Source organism: Kogia breviceps, chromosome 11 (assembly GCF_026419965.1).
Source record: "Kogia breviceps isolate mKogBre1 chromosome 11, mKogBre1 haplotype 1, whole genome shotgun sequence".
Classification (NCBI taxonomy): domain Eukaryota; kingdom Metazoa; phylum Chordata; class Mammalia; order Artiodactyla; family Physeteridae; genus Kogia; species Kogia breviceps.
Genome location: NC_081320.1, coordinates 49,647,065 through 49,663,639, shown reverse-complemented (window position 1 = coordinate 49,663,639; position 16,575 = coordinate 49,647,065). Strand labels below are relative to the sequence as shown.

Below are 16,575 nucleotides of genomic sequence, written 5' to 3'. Positions count from 1 at the left end.
ATCCTTTCTGAGTCATATCTGATAAATAAGGTATCATGAGGCTAATACCCCCCTTTTCCTTAAAAACAAGGCAGAAATAGAAAGTAATGAGCTCTGTTCATGAGTGGCTCTTAAACTGGCTTAGAAGGCAATTAAAAAAAAAAAAAAAAGAACCAAAAAAATTTGAGTAATGCTAGTATTGTTGAAATAAGTGTAGAGCTTCCAGGGGGACTAAACTAGACTTATTTTAGATAAGTGTATAAAATAAATATCTTTTACTTTAAAGGAAGGATGGACAACCAAGTCCTATACCATCTGGTCTCCTCTACCCTTCCTTTATATTTCTGACTATCCCCTGCTATTATTCTCTCTCACTCTAACCCAGACACACTGGTTTTCTTGTAATTTCTTGCATTCCAATCAAGCTCCAATCTCAGGGTCACTGTACTCACTGTTCCCTCCACCTGGAATGTCCTGCCCTAAGATTACCTGCAAGGCTTACTCCCTCACCTCCTTCAGGTCTTTACTCAAATAACTATCACCTTCTCACTCTCATCCCATACATTCCCTCTTCCCCCTTTCTGCTTTATTTGTGTGTGTAAAACTGTTAACTATGGAAATTTTCAAACATACACAAAAGTAGAGAGAATATAAGAAATCTCATGTATCCATTATCTAGTTTCAAAAATTTTCCAATATAGGGCCAATACTGTTTCCTCTATGCTCCTCTCCCCTGCAAATTATTTTAAAGTAAAAAAAATCCAGATACCATATTTTAATTCATAAATATACCTCCAAAAGGTAAGGACTCTTGTTTTAAAACCATAAAACATTACTACACCCTAAAAAATGGACAATTCCTTTTTATTAAACACCCATCAATGTCCAAATTTCCCAAATTTTTCATCAATGTCCTTTTACAGTTAGTTTGCTCAAAGCAGGATCTAAGGTCCACACAATACATTTGGTGGATATGCTCCTTTAGTTGCTTTTAATCTTACACCCCACCCCATTTCTTGTTATTTATTTTTTAAAGAAACCAGGTCATTTGTCATTAAAACACAAAATATTTTACCTTTTTATTGTCTGTGTCTTGTTATTAGAACGTAAACACCATAAGGCAGAGATTTTAGTCTGTGTGGTATCAGCATCTAGACCAGTGTCTGACACATAAAAGGCATCCAATAAGTACAAAATGAATATTTGGCATTCATGCCAAAAGCCCACCACCCACCCAACTGCAGAAATTGCTGATCACAGCACTTGTTCCTGCTGAGTCTGAACCAGGACTCCCGATTTTCTAAACATAACACTCTAGGCAGTCACCACCAGGCAATCAGATTTGGTACCCAAGATGAAATCTATTGGCTATATCCCTGCTTTAGCCCCCTTCAAAGTAAGTATACTTCTATCTCTAAAACAGATTCACATACCTAGTATTTGGAAATTTAGCTGAAGCTTAGCATAATACATTACTGACTGTATTTCTTGTCAAGTATGTTTAAACATTTCTTAGCTCATTTTAGACAATTTAGGGGAAAAAGCAAATTGCAGCCAAAAAATTAACAGAAAAAGAAACTGCAGAACGTGGTGGGAAACTGGGGCGGGGGTACTACATATTTTTAGAACTAGCAACATCCCAAGAGATTCATTATAAAATAAAAATCAGCAATAAATTCTTTGAAAAGGAAGTAAATTACATGTGTACTCAATTAAAAACTTTTAACTACATGAATGGTCACGATTAACTGAGGGCTGACAAACATCAGGATTTTCCCATAGGCACCAGCAACATATTCTATTTTTCTGTAAATGGTATTTTGAGGTGTAAAAAAGCATTACAGGCATGATACGAGAAGTAACATGTAGAACTCTACTTCTCTGAAACGGAGTTTATTGTGGCAAAAAATCTAAAACATCACGTACAACATTCTGAAAAAATAATCAGGTGTTCTTAGACTCATTTGCAATTCAGTTCTCTTAAATCACCTGATGAAGCTCTTTTCCTCTTAAGTTTATTTCTGAAGGAAGCTATGCTAATTGAAGGGCTCCAATCACATGTTCATCAGTTACTTCTATTTAAAAAGAAAAAAATCAGAAATTCTCTGACTCAGGAAATATTGTGCTTTCTCTTTATTACTTGTAAATTCATTCAGCAAAAACAAAAACTATGTAGGACCTACTAAGTGCAATTATTTTCAGCCTTTGGAAGGAACAATTATTAGAAGGGATCTTTCAAGAGAACATAAAACAAGCTAGTGGTACAACTTGAAACTCTATCTAGTTCTTTCAGTGTCCAATATTTCTTGTTTTGAGGTTCCCACACATTTGTCTGGGGAAAATGTTCTCTGGCAGAGGTCAAACTTAAAAGAAAAACAATAAACCTCCACTACCACATGTGTAAAAAAACTCCAACAACCCAAATCCCTTGAAAGAATGCTTTCTATTTACTTTTCCTGTGTGATATATTTAGAGAGAATCATGGAAAGATGGCTAGAGATCTATAAACAGAAAATGCTAAGTGGAATTCACTGTTTACAGACTTTAGCCAGAATTTTGTCCCTTATACAATGCTGTCAGGAATCTGTAATATTGTCCTCTATAAACACTTCTTCACCAGGTTTCCTTCATTCTACTGATTTTCTTCCTTCTTTCTACCGGCTTTTAAATGTTTTATTCTCCTCAAATAAAAGACACAAATGTAACTTTATGAAATAAGATGATTTTTCCAAAGAAACTCCTAGAATCATCTCTCAGTGCCATCATGTGTTTGTCATTATGTTTTCATATATACAGTTAAAACAGATGAAACAAAATAAGCCATATAAGCCTTTCTGATTCAATAAATATGAAAATAGGTCTATATTGATATGCCATGGTAAGATGCATGTATGTGAGAATGTTAGATAGTTTTCAATTCTACCTCCTCCAGCTTAAAATCTCTATCAGTTACAGAAGCTTCTGTCTGAAAACAATTGTTCACAGAGCAGGACTACTATAGTCCTTATCATCTGACCTACTGGACAACCACAATAAGGCATATTCTGAATTGACAGAACTCTTCATATACAAGTGACATTTTGACAACCTGAAACAAAGACAAAGGCAAACACACTCAGGCTTCCCCTTGAAACTTGGCTCAGTAGCTCAGCAGTACTAGACTCAGTTCCCTGCCCTGTACTTTTCACCCATTTCCTTTAAGGGGTCCCAAAGAAACTAGGAAACCTGCAATGCCAGCCTTTTTGACAGTCAACATTAACTTCTGCCTTTGGACTCCAGTGACTGAGAAGACACTGTGTTAGTAGCTACCTTAAAGTACAAATGCCTCTGGCAAATCTGGTTTGTAAAGGTTACAGAAAAAGTTCAACATAACCAACTGTAAGGTCACCTAAATGAAAATTTTAAGGAGAGCACAGATTTCCGCACCCCTCACCCCAAATCCGCCACTAAGGCACAATTCCCAGATCACTTTTTTCAAGTCAATAAATACTACTATTATTACATTACAGCACTTCTATAATATTAATAAAAACCTAGGTGACAGTTTTCTCTTTAAAAGTCTTAAATTTATTAGATGAAGTATTATAACCACTTCACTGCATACAATCTTCCATACACTTGTTCCAAACAACGTATTTTTCAATTTTTTAAACTCAAGATCTCTTTCAACATACTACAGAAAGGGGACAGGTTAGAGGATGGGGGGAAAAATATTAAAATAACAAATGTCTTTTCCTTTTCTGATGGGACCACCAGAATCTAAAATCTGGGGGCAACTATAAAATACATTAAATTCAAGAGAATTTAAGATAAGAGAAAGTACTGTTACTACAGTTCTGATCATTATTCATCTCAGGAAATAACTAGTAGAAATGATGCTTGATTTAAATTTTTAGTACCTTCCAGTTCGGTTCAACTACCAAAATAAACAAACTTGTCCTCAGAATTATCTATTTTCCTCCAGAAGAGGTTTTTGATGTGAATAAAAAACATAAGTAATTCATATGCTGTATTTGTACAAGAAGGACAATGTTTTGAAAGATATAAATCTGATCACACCGAGAAAACATTTTCTCTGTTAGCTATAAAGAAAACGTCATAAACTGAAACCGAAAAACTGGAGAAACCGAACCTTCTCCACAATTCAAAATTTAAATTCACACTACTATGCAAACTAAACAACAACAACAACAACATTCTTACGATTCTGCTCAGCTATAAAAGTAACACATAGTCAATGTAGAAAAAGACAAAGCCAGTTCTAAAACAAAAGATTAGCTGAAAACAAAATAACATTTTGCAGAGTAAGAGAAGTACACAGTCTTTGAACCAAAACAAATAGATGACCGTTTCGTACACTTAAAGCGTCAGTTCTTAGCACAACCAGCGCTTTATGGATAAAGTGCTCACTCAATTATCTGATGACTAAACGATGGGAAGGTTGTTGGTGCTATTAAAACCAAGACACATTTCCTTGTGTGTAGTGATTAAAATCTGTTAAGCCTCCATTAAAAAATCTCTGCCCTCCCTCCCCCAACCCCCATCCCTGCTCTCCCGCCTTGTAAGAGACTTGCATGTACAAAAATAAAAGTAGATGGGTGAGGTGAGTTTGTGATGTACAGTATTTTCCCCACTCGGAACATTTTTCAAGACTCTTTTGAGGTTTTAAGATTCAAACACTATGTAAAAAGAGTTATTGTTTGAACTACCTAACAATCACCCCGACTTCTTTTAGACTTTAGTTAGCCTGTAAGTAAAATGAGCATCTTTAACTTTTCCGCGGGGCACTGAAGAACGAGTTCTTTTACTCATAGGTGCTTTCAGGTCCTCAGACACCAGGTGCGGTGGAAGAGCAAGCGTATCCATCAATTAGAGAGCTCTTCTGGACCTCAGTTTACCTACTTACAGAAACGGGCTTATTAATGTGTTTCGTAGAGGCCCCGGAGGTGTAATTAATTAGCGTTTTTAAGTGCTCTGAGATCCAGAGATGAAAGAAAACGCGAAGGACACGCAAAGATGATGGCAATAATCGTAACAAAAAAAAGAATGACTAACTTGGGAGTCTATGTTATGTAAGGAAGGAAGAAGAAGTTATCAGATTCGCACAAACAAAAGCCAACCACCCCTTTGTTTCTCTTTATTCTGTCTTGCTCCCTGCCCTCGCGGAGCTCCCCTCCAGCAGCTGGCGGCCCGGCGCGGGGCTCGGACTTGGCCGCCGCGCGCCCGCACTCAGGCGGAGGGGGAGGGGGCGCCCGCCGACTCCTGACAAAGGCGCTTCCTCCTGCGAGAGCGCGGGATGCAGGCGCCGCAAACTCCTCTCTCCGCCGCCTCCGGCGCGGGGGCGCGCAGGCGGGCGGGGAGACCCGGCCGGCCGCCGGGGGAAGCCGCCGAGGAAGTTGCGCGCCCGCCTGGCCCGCATCCCTCGGTGGCCCCGCCGCGACCCCGTACACGGCACGCCGCGGCCACACTCACCGGACAATTGCTGGTGGCCGGAATCCCAGCACGGCCCCGAGACCCGGAGCGAGGGGGGTGAAGGGTGCGTGCGCGAGGAGCACGAGCAGACAGCCCGGCGTTCCACCGCAGCCTTCCTCGCCTGACGGCCGAGCCCGGCGAGAGGAAGTTGGCCGCGGAGCCAAGCGCTGGAGAAGCCGCGGGCGGAGGGAAAGCTGTGGGGTCCGCTTTGTGATGCGCTCCCGGAGGGCTCGAGGCAAATCCGAACGTGCGGCGCGGCTTGTGCTGCTGCTGGAGGCGGCGGCAGCGGCGCCCCCCGACGGTTCCTCCGCCTCACACCGCCTCTGGGTCTCTGACACACTCTCGGAGGGAGGGGAGGGGACTAGCTGGAGGGCGGGGCCGGAGGGAGGGGACGGGGCAGGGCCACAGCGGGAGGCGGCACCGCGGCGCCGAGTGGTCTCTTGGGAGTTGTAGTTCTCTGACTGAAGAAAAAAGGTGTACCTTGTTGAGGATGTTTCCGGGCTCGCTCTGCACTGCGCATGCTCGAGGGGAGAGGCTCGGCCCCACTGTTACTATGCTCACCGACACACTAAGGAAGGGTATGTGTTCAGTGCTGCTCCTGGCTGAACAAGGCCCTCCTTGTATTATGGTGCTGTTAGGGATCCCGCTCTTCGCTAGTCCTCCAACTCCTACCCTCACCACTCATAAGTGCCCAGTGAAATCTGACTTCCTCACCATATCTCGGTCTTCCCTACTGCTTAATTTTATCCCATAAATTCGGAATCACGAATACCCATTTCCCTCCCTTCCCTCAGGCGAATCCTCTCGGCCTTAAATTCAAGGTTTTCTTTGCTTGTTTTTTTTAACCTAAGACTTGTAGAAAGGTAGTTGCTTCCAATAACTTAACAGTTAATTAGGTTACAAAACGGTTAGGAACATTGCCACTGTCAGATTCCGGTAGTTCATTTATTCGCTCAATTAGTCACATCTAACTTTAAGGCCTGTAAAGGTAAAGCTCGGGATTAAGATCGCTGTATCTTACTTGGTCAGTGCAAAATAATCCAGATTTCTAAAATTTTAAGGCCTACAATTTTTAAGAAATACACATTTCATAAAGTAGAAGTTTAAAAGATAAGTGGAAATTTGAACATTGTTTACGGTATATACATTGGCCAACTTTCATTTGGCAATAAGAGAAATCTGAACCAAGGTCTGAGTATGCTGTTGGGCTCATCAGCTAAGTCGACACCCACACAGGTGGTGGAGGAGAGTGGTGAAAGGCAGGACATGTTACTGGATCTCCAGAGGACTATAGGCAACCTGTTCCGAGCTCTTTTGTTTTCCTTCTCTGCCTACCTAGAACCCCATATTCTGGAAGAAAAAGATTAATGCTTAGAAATCAGAAACAGGAAAAGTTAAGGTTTTCGGATAGAGAGTTTCAAGATCAAGTATCCTTATGTTTGCAGACCACATAATTATTCATTCAAAAAACACTTATTGAGTATACTATGTCTCAGGCACTTTATTAGTTCCCAGAAATAGAGATACAGGAATGTAAAAGAAGGATTTCTTATTTTCAAAGTGCTTACTACGCAGAGGAGGAGCCAGGTAAAGAAACTCAGTGCGATAAATACTTTAGTAGGAAAGTACACTACGTGCCTTGACACACAGTTACCCCAGACTCAGGCAGGGTCAGGAAATGCTTCAAAGAACATTTAAACTTGAGGATGACTAGGAGTTAGTGTGTTTGTGTGCTTTGGTGGAGGAAGGAGAAGGGAGAAGGGAGTGAGAGCATTGGGAGCGTAGGTTAGGGTTACGGTTAGGGCAGCGAAGAGTAAAGTGATAGAGGCGTGAGATCAAAGAGTATTCTGGTTCAGCAAAGAGCTCAGCATTGCCTGTGGTAGGATGGGATTGAAGGGACTGGCAAAAGAAGACACGAGACGGTAAAGGAGACAGATCATGAAGAATCTTGTACAATATGCAAAGAATGTAGAGTCTTTTCTAGAAGCAAGGGAAAGCCATGCCAGGATTGGAAACAGATGAAATTTTGGTAAGGTATACACTTTAGAAATGCATTTTATGCATTTTTAAAAAGATGAGAGCCTGAACTGGCACTGGCAGTGGCAGGAGACAGAACTGAGGGAAATCAGACACTATTTAAGGAAGAGAATTACTAGAACCTAGTGAGTAAATTGCCTATGTCTGGGGGTGAAGGGTGAAGGAAAGTTATCAATTATGATGCTTTGGGTTGCAAGCAGCAAAAAACTCAACTCTAACTGGCTTAACCAATAAACCAATATTGACCTGTCTAGATAGAAAGTCCAATGAAAAGATGGGCTACAGGGCTGAAGGATTCAGCAGTTCAGTGACGTCATTAAGGACATGTTTCTTTCTTGTTTCACTGCTTTTCTTTCCTTAGTATTGGCTTTACAGTTGCCAACAATTCTTATGGCTGTGAGTTTCACCATCTAGGTCCAAGAAGAGAAGAAGAGCGAGTATTTATGAAAACTCTTTTAGAAAGGAGAGAAAACTTTCCCAGAAGCCTCAAGAATTGATTCATGGTGGCCAGGGGATGGCATGAGGCTAGTTATCTTAGGATAAAGACATATGCCCTGCCTCTAGGTCCAAAGCTGTGATGACAAGGTGTGGATATCCCAATGAAAATTGAAGTGATTACCTAGAAAAAGAAGAATGGAGGCTGAGAACGGGAGAACCACAATACCTACTACAAGGAAGGAGAAAGATGATGACTCACAGATGCTTGGCTTGTATGATTATGAGCTAGTGATGCCATTCACTGAGTTAGGGAATACAAGACATTGAGCAGATTTTGAGGGGGAATTTGAGGAGTTCATTTTGGATATGCTGAGTTTGAGATGGCTCTGAATCTAGGTGGAGAAGTGGAGTGGGCAGTTATACATATGAATCTAGTGCTCTGAAGAGAAATCTGGGCAGCAGAAGATATAATCGGAGTATACCATCAAATAGATGGTAACTGAAATTTTGGGAGCAGATGAGATCAGCCAGGGAGAGACTGCACAGCAGAAAAGGAGGAGCCAATAATAGCATCAAGGTATCTTCATGCTCTTCCTGCCTACGTCTTAAGTGCTGGGAACTTAAAGCACTTAAAGAGTAGGCAGGAAGAGCATGAAGATGCGTTGGAACTAGCAAGAGAACTAGGACATATTACAAAGTAGGAAAATGTAATCTATTACATTTTCAGGAAAAAAAGACAATAAACAAAGCCAAAAATGACAGAGATGGCAGAATTAGCAGTCAAAAAGTTAAAACAATTATTATAAATATGCTCTATATGCTGAAAGAGAGAAATTAAAGACATAAAAATGGAATTTCTAGAGATTAAAATTGCAACTTCTGAAATAAATTTTTCACTGGATCAGATTAACACTCAGAAGATTAGGCACTCATAAGAAAAGATGAGTACACTTGAAGACATAACAGTAAAATCTAGCCAAAATAAAGCACACAAAGAACAAAAACCAAAAAAAAAAAAAAGATAAAACCAGAGAGCCTTGGTGATCTGTGAGATAATACCAAATATTCTAATATATGTATAACTGGAGTTCCAGATGAGAGGAGGGTGAGAGGGGTGATAGAAAAATTATTAGTAATATGGCTGAAAGTATTTTCAAATTTGATGAAAATTATAAACCCAGAGATTCAAGAAGCTCAGTAAACCCTCAGCAGGATAAACACACACATGCTCACAAAAACCACTACCAAAGACATCATTAAATTGTTGAACACTAGTGATAAGAAGAAAAGATTAAAAGCAGCTGGTGGAAAAAAAGGTAGGTTATGTATAAGGAAACAAAGACAAAAATTCAGTAAACTTCTAATTAGAAACTATTCAAGTCAGAAGACAATGAAATGGCATTTTTAAAGTGCTGAAAGAAAAAAAAAAGTCTGTCACATAGAATCCTATATTTAGAGAAGATATCTTTCAAAAATGAGGCTAAAGAAAACAAAAGCTGAGAGAATGTTGCCAGCAGAACTGCATTACAAGAAATGTTAAAGCAAGTTCTTTGGCATAAAAAAACAAAACCACATGGAAACTTGGATTTATGCTAAAGAATGAAAAGTGCCAGAAATGATAACTACATGAGTTAATATATAAAAGACTTTCCCCTCATTTAAAAAAATTTAAAAAGATAATTGACTATTTAAAGCAAAAATTATAACATATAAGTAGAAGTAAAATGCTTGACCACAATAACTATTTGAACTCAAAGGATGGAAGCAGGAAATGGAATTATATTGTTAGAATTTACATTATACTATTATTTGAAGGTAAATTGTGATAAATTAAAAATGCATATTCTAAACCTTAGAACAGCCCTCAAAAATAAAACAATCAGGTATAGCTAATAATAAACAGGTATAGATAATAATAGGTATAGCTAATAAAAACAGAAATATATATGAAATCTGTGTCCCTAATGACCATGGAACTGACATACAGCTCTGGACTTTTCACCTCCTGACTTCTTTTAAGTGAAAGAGAAATAAACTTCTGTCTTGTTTAAAGGCATATTTATTTTGTACTCTGTACTATGTACAGCTGAACCTAATCAGAATAGCCACAAGTCTAAAAGTAGTTTCATCAAGTGTATTTCCCAGAATCAGACAGACCCGCAGATTGCCCAGAATTTGGCCACATGGCCAATAACTTCAACACATGTTCTGGAGTTCATAATTGTCAATATAATTCCAAGGATAGTTCATCTTTTGTATGAACGTCACTTACTATTAATTCTTCAGTTTTTCTTGAAGGAGAAGATACATGTAAATTGCTTAGCATAGTCCTTGGAATACAGTAAATGCTCAGACAATATATGTTACTTTAAAACAGATCCACAGTAATAAGACAGATGTACCACCTTTTAGACATATGGTGGGGTTTGTGCTCCAAAGTTAGGTGTAGAAAATCAAGGTGGCATTCACTTATATATCAAAATCTGTGAATCTCTTTTTGAAATTGTATCCACCACACAGTTCTGTATAGTTCTTCAAAATCTGCAGTCCTTTGAACAGAGGACAGTTCAGTCATGGAAAGTGAGTGCACCTATGATTACCATCTACTCAGTCCACAAATCTAGTTTGATACCTTCATTTCCTTGACCGAAGTAGCTAATCTTTTGTTGTCTATCTGCAATTTCAAATTTGGTATATTCAGATATCTAGCCATTTCAGTAAGAAAGTGAATCCTAAGGGACTAACAAGGTGGATTATTTCTATCCCTTAAATTCTAAAAAGTTTTTCATCTTGGGTAGTTGCTCAGTAAATTTCAGCATTTCCTCTACCATATGACTACGCAAAAATCAACTAAAACTATGTTTCTACTCTCCCCCAAGCAAATAAAAATGGTATTTAGGATATGAACATAAGGAAAAATCACAAATTGGTACCTTTCTCTAAAATATCATGTGATAAATTTAGTTTACTAGTAAATGATGCAGAGGAAATTGGACACACCAAACTTTTCTTATGACTTGAAAAAACTGTTGCAAACTTGTTTTTCTCCTTTTATTCGAAAATTTTAATTTCCTGCAAGTGAACATATCTTTTTATATTTAGTCCAAATTTCTCTTATTTTATATGGACAAATGATTATATACTGTTAATTCATGTATGCTAAAAGTTATTTTCTGTTGCTAAAAATTCAGGCAGCCTTCCCTTTGGGATCAGAAAAACCCTAGACTGCATTTTGGACTACATATCAGACTCTTGCTGAGATTCTTGGATTTGAGAGTAATAAAGTATGTGTGTGTGTGCTTGTGCATGTGTGTGTGCATGTGTGTGTGTTCATTTCAATATTCAGATAATAAATAGGTTCTCTCTCAAAACTCCTACCTTCCAACATTCCTCCCCCAAATAAAATTATTCTCTCCTAATGTCCTCAAAGTCTCCAAATAGCTCATAGCCAACATGGAACATGTTCCTATTTAAAACCTGTGAATGGCACACAATTTGAAGGCCTGGGCTTTCACTCAAAAGATTTATAGGCCCCAAATGCTGGCTCTGACATTTTAGATATATTTGGAAAATGTCAAAGACAAGCTAGTTAAGATTCTAATGTTTTAAAGGAGTATGCTTGTACACCAAAGAATGCAGCCTATATATTCTCAGTATTAGTCCAACCAACATGAGTGCCAGCAGTTATTTTGGAACTTTAAAAAATACTGAATAATGAGAGAAGTGGAAAACTCATGAAGAGAAAATTTAGATTGTGTTTCCAACCCTATCGATTTATTTACTCATGGAATAATTACTTGTATTTTTGTACCTCAAATTTCATGCATTCATTCTTTCACCAAATACTTACTGAGCATCTACTATGGTGCCAGGTTACGGACACGAAGATTAATTAGCCATGTTCCCAACCCTGAAAAAGCTTATAATCAAGTGAATAGGTAAGTGCAATAAAATTTTATAGGCACTTTTCTAGAACGATGTTTAGGGAATAGTGAGAATGTAGACGGGGGAATAATCAATTTTTCATGAGAATGCAGTCAGAAAACACTTCTAAAAGGAGTTGCTGGTTGAGCTGAGTCCTGAAAAATGAGAAGGTGTTCATCAGGTAAGCAAGGATATTTCAGTATAACTAGCACTTTAAGAAAAGACATGGAAAAATGAAATAGCAGGGCCTATTTAGAGAGCTACAAGCCGTTCAATATGGCCAGATCATAGGGTGTGACATGGGCACCCTGAATGTTGAGGTTGGGGGAATTTTCTGGGATCAGATCATGAAAGTTATTGTATGCCATGCCATGCCATGCCAAGAAGTTTGGCAATGAGGAACTGTTGAAAGATTTTAAACAGAGGAGTGACATAAATCATATTTATCTTTGAGCATGGTGATCAGTTAAGAGAATATGCAATAATTCAGGTGAGAAGTGATGGACAAACTAAATAGCTGTGGAGCATGAAAAGAAGAGAACAGATACCAAAGACATTTAAGAGGCAGACTGAACAGGACTTGATTGCTGATTGGATGTGAGAGGTAAGAGGAAAAGGAGGGAAGGATAATGTGGAGGTTTCTGATTGTGTAACTGGGCATTACATATTGGAGTTATTCATTAGTATAGTGAACACTAGAGGAGAAGCAACTTTGTAGAGAAGGATAATGATGAATTTCATTTTGGACAGTTAAGCTTGAAATGAATTCTATGATAACCAGTAAACATAAAATAAATATTTAGGACTCATCCCATCACTGAATCCAAGAATGTGGATAAGATCACCCAGGAAGAGTGTGTAGAGTAATGATGATGATGACAGTATTTAACATTTATTGCATTATTAAGATCTTATTTGTGTCAAGCAACTGCTGTATAATATTTCATTTAATCTTTGCTACCACCCTATGAGATAAGTACTTGCAATGGTTAATTTTATATGTCAACTTCACTGGGCTAACGGAATGTCCAGATATTTGGTTAAACATTATTCTGGGTGTGTCTGTGAGGGTGTTTTTGCATCAGATTAACATTTTAATTGGTAGACTGAGTAATGGCCCTAATCTTCTTTACATTAGGGTCCTCCCTAATGTGTGGGCCCCATCCAATCAGTTGAAGGCCAATTTGTATAGAACAAAAAGGCTGACCCTTCTGCAAATAAGGAGGCTTTTCCTCCTGCCTGACTGCCTTGAGCAAGGACATTGAACTTTCCCTGCCTTTGAACTCAAACTGAAATACTGGCTCTTCCTGGGTCTTGAACTTGTCAGCTGTCAGACTGCAACTACATCATAAGCTCTCCTGGGTCTCCAGCTTGTTGACAGCACATCTTAGGACTTGTCAACTTCCATAATTGTGTAAGCCAAATCTCTTTGTGTGTGTGTGTGTGTGTGTGTGTGTGTGTGTGTGTATGTGTGTGTGTGTGTGTGTGTGTGTGTGTGTGTGTGTATAATTGGTTCTGTTTCTCTGGAGAACCCTAACTAATACAATACTTTAACAGTTGAAGAAACCAGGGCTTATAGGCCTGAGGTTACTCAACTATACAAAATTGTGACTCTAGAATTCAAATCCAGGTTGTCTGAGCTCAGAGCTTGATCCTTGAGAACCAGGGAAAAAAATCTTGAGGAATACCAACATTAAGGGCTGGCAAGAGGAAGAAAGAGACATTCATGAAGGAAACAGAAGGAATAGCAGAGAAGTAGGAAGAAACCCATTATGCATTACCATGGACTCCATAGGAGGAAAGTGTTTTAGAATGGGGGAGGTTGGGTAAGATGAAGTTTGAAAAAATCCATTGCAGTTGGCAGCTAAGAGGTCCCTAGTGTCTTTTTCTAAGGCAGTATCTTTTGAAGTATTTCAATATTTACAGTGAAAGGATATAAGAAATTTTAAAATATTTTATCAAAAATTTTAATTTTCTTATTCAAGATTAAAAACCTGATAAAAGAAAAAATAATAAAAGATTACATCTGGGTCTAACCAACAAATTACTTATAGTTGAAAAACCAATGCTTTACATATTCAGACCAGTTAAGGATTTTAATGAATATATGATTCTAAATCTTTGAGATACTCCATTATTAATTTATTGACTTTAATAGATACATTACTGTGGAAAATATGTCTATAAGGTTGTAGATATCTTTTTCACATAAGGTTTCATAGAAAAGGACAGTACCTCTGACTGTGATAGAGGAAATGGGAATCTTTTTGCAAAACAAAATAGTCTTGCAAAAATACAGATGGTAAATGAGTGTTCTTTAAAACAAATTAAGATATTTTCTAAACCTAAGAGTTTACAAAACAAAACCAATGGATGTGACAGTGTCCTTAATTGATTCTTCACTGTTTTTCCTCCACCACCCCTTTCCTAGCTTCCATTGATTTGCTCACGTTTTCCTTATTTCCCCCCATTTTATCCTTCTCATAACATGGTTCCCAGTTAGTGGTGTCACCAACCTCTTAGGGGGCATTTAGAAATGTGTGTGGTCATTTTTTGTTTTTCACAATGACTGAGCACTGCTATTGGCATTTCATAGGCAGGGCCAGGATTACGGCACAAAGGAGAAATGTCTTACTTAAAATGCCAACTGCATTGACTGGTTAGGTGGTTATACATTCCATATCCATCATTCCAATGGTTACCCTTAGATTTTTAATAGGGTATACTTATTTAATCAACATTTTAAAGCAGATCCCAAACAATACAAGGAATTCAGAAGGATTCTGATCATACCCTGTCTGCCCCACCTTCCATATTATTGTTTTTAGAACTACCTTGTTCTTAACTCCCTAAAAGTCAGCTGTCATTGTTATTTTATTTTTTTTTTACAATAAATACGTATTTATATTTATGTGTCTACATTCTCACCAACCTCTATTTTCTGTCACTTTCATTTTAGCTATTCTAGTGAGTATGTGGAATCCCACTGTGTTTTTTATTTCCATTTCCCTGATGGTTAATGAAGTTGAGCAACTTTCTGTAAGAATATTGGCCATTTGGGAATCCTTTCTTTGAAGAGTTTAAGTTAAAATCTTGCCCATTTTCCCATTACAATTTCTTTTTATTATTAATAGAAGTTCTTTATATATTTGAGTTATAAGTCCTTTATCATATATATGTATATATGTGTATATTGTATACATATATATGTATATAATATTTTTACTACCTGGACTAGTTTTTGTGAAAGTTTCTCAACTTGAGAGTCTCTTATCACAAAGGTAGTATAAATCCAGACCCTATAGTCATCAATTATGGAGCTTTGGGTTTAGATTTCTCCAAGGAGAATTTTTTTTTTCTCTACTCAGAGCTCAGAATAGAAAACAAACTGCTTGCTACTTGTCTAGTCTGGTAGACAAAACTTTTCTAGCTCCTTTTCACTGATTGTGCAGCTATTTAGAAGTCCTGGCATTAGCAGGAGTCCCAGTTCTAACCTTTGCACTGCAGGTGGGAGGGCACATCTCCTGTCCCCATGTGGGCATTGAAACCCTGGCCCCCAGCCCCTCAGGCCTAGATTCAGGTCTCTGACTTTGAGTCCCCTCCCCGTGACACAACATTTTTTTTTTCTGGCAGCAGGGATTTCTCTTTCTTTCTCTCAAGCTTCATTTTTGTTTCTGTTGTTATATTTACCCAGCATGTCTATGTATTTGTATCAGAAAAGGTGGCTCCAATTAGCTCAGTCTGCCATGATAGAGGAACCTATTTTTCATTCTTTTTGAAAACTATTTCAAATACTTAGCCATATACCATTACTTTTAAGAACATATCCAACTTTCTAAAATACTACTTCATTAGTATTCAAGTAAAAAAGAAACACGTTGACTGTTAAGCATTACAGTCTCAGATGGTAGTATAGAAACTCCTGTTACATGGTTAGGGACTGGGAAGCCAGGGTAGGGTGGGGAGAGGGTTTTGGGTAAAGAATCATATTTAAATTTGGTAACTTATAGGACTATAAGCTCACGATACTCACTTTAATTCTCCCTATTTCATCCTTCCAGCGAGGTAGGTGCCCCATAACGCAATCTTCCTTGTTTGTTTCCTCTAGTCCTCTGAGTTACTTTAATAAGTAAAGTAGCAAGTTACTCCTTAAACTCCTCAGTTTTTTTTGGTTTCTGTTTGTGTGTTTGTTTGTTTTAATCTCTTTGTAGACTTAAGTACAGGAATCCTGGACTTTGCCAATAGAAATTTCCTATTTGAGTTCTGCCTCTCTGAGGATTGATTCTTCACAACTACCTCTCTTGAACTGGTACTGCTTTAATGATTTCTCACATAATTCCCCCATGCAGTTTCACAGTCTGCCTTAATCATCTGTGACTCCTCCTGCTTGCCCTACCCCCACAGTTACCTCTCAGAGCTCAGTTTCTTCACAACCCCACCTCACTGTGTCACCATGCAAAGCGCCCAGCCTCCCAACCTGAGTCACCATACGCCCCCTTCTAATGTTACCAGCCCAGGCTCCTGTCCCCAATCTACCCCGTCTCTTCTCAGATAGAATCAGCATTGCACGTTAGGAGAGATACAGTTCCATCCATTTGACTAGACTTAGCCAGCCTGAAGTTTTTCAATTTATGGGAGTACTTTTTTAAAAATGTAGTACTTGGAAATCTTTTTATTACAGAAAATTTCAAATATACAGAATGACAGAGAATAGTCTAATGAACC

General features: G+C 38.4%; 1 protein-coding gene across 3 annotated transcripts in view; it reads right to left on the bottom strand.

Annotated features, from left to right (window-relative positions):
- PELI1 (pellino E3 ubiquitin protein ligase 1) overlaps positions 1 to 16,575 on the bottom strand; it is a 325,875-nt gene that overhangs the window by 45,559 nt on the left and 263,741 nt on the right. Inside the window, exon 1 of one of the 3 annotated variants that reach the window (XM_059078793.2) lies at positions 5,452 to 5,811. The exons of the other annotated variants lie outside the window; for them this stretch is intronic. The gene's annotated coding sequence lies outside the window, so the exon portion shown is untranslated. Of the gene's footprint in view, positions 1 to 5,451; positions 5,812 to 16,575 lie in introns of those variants that run through there. 3 annotated transcript variants of the gene reach the window in all.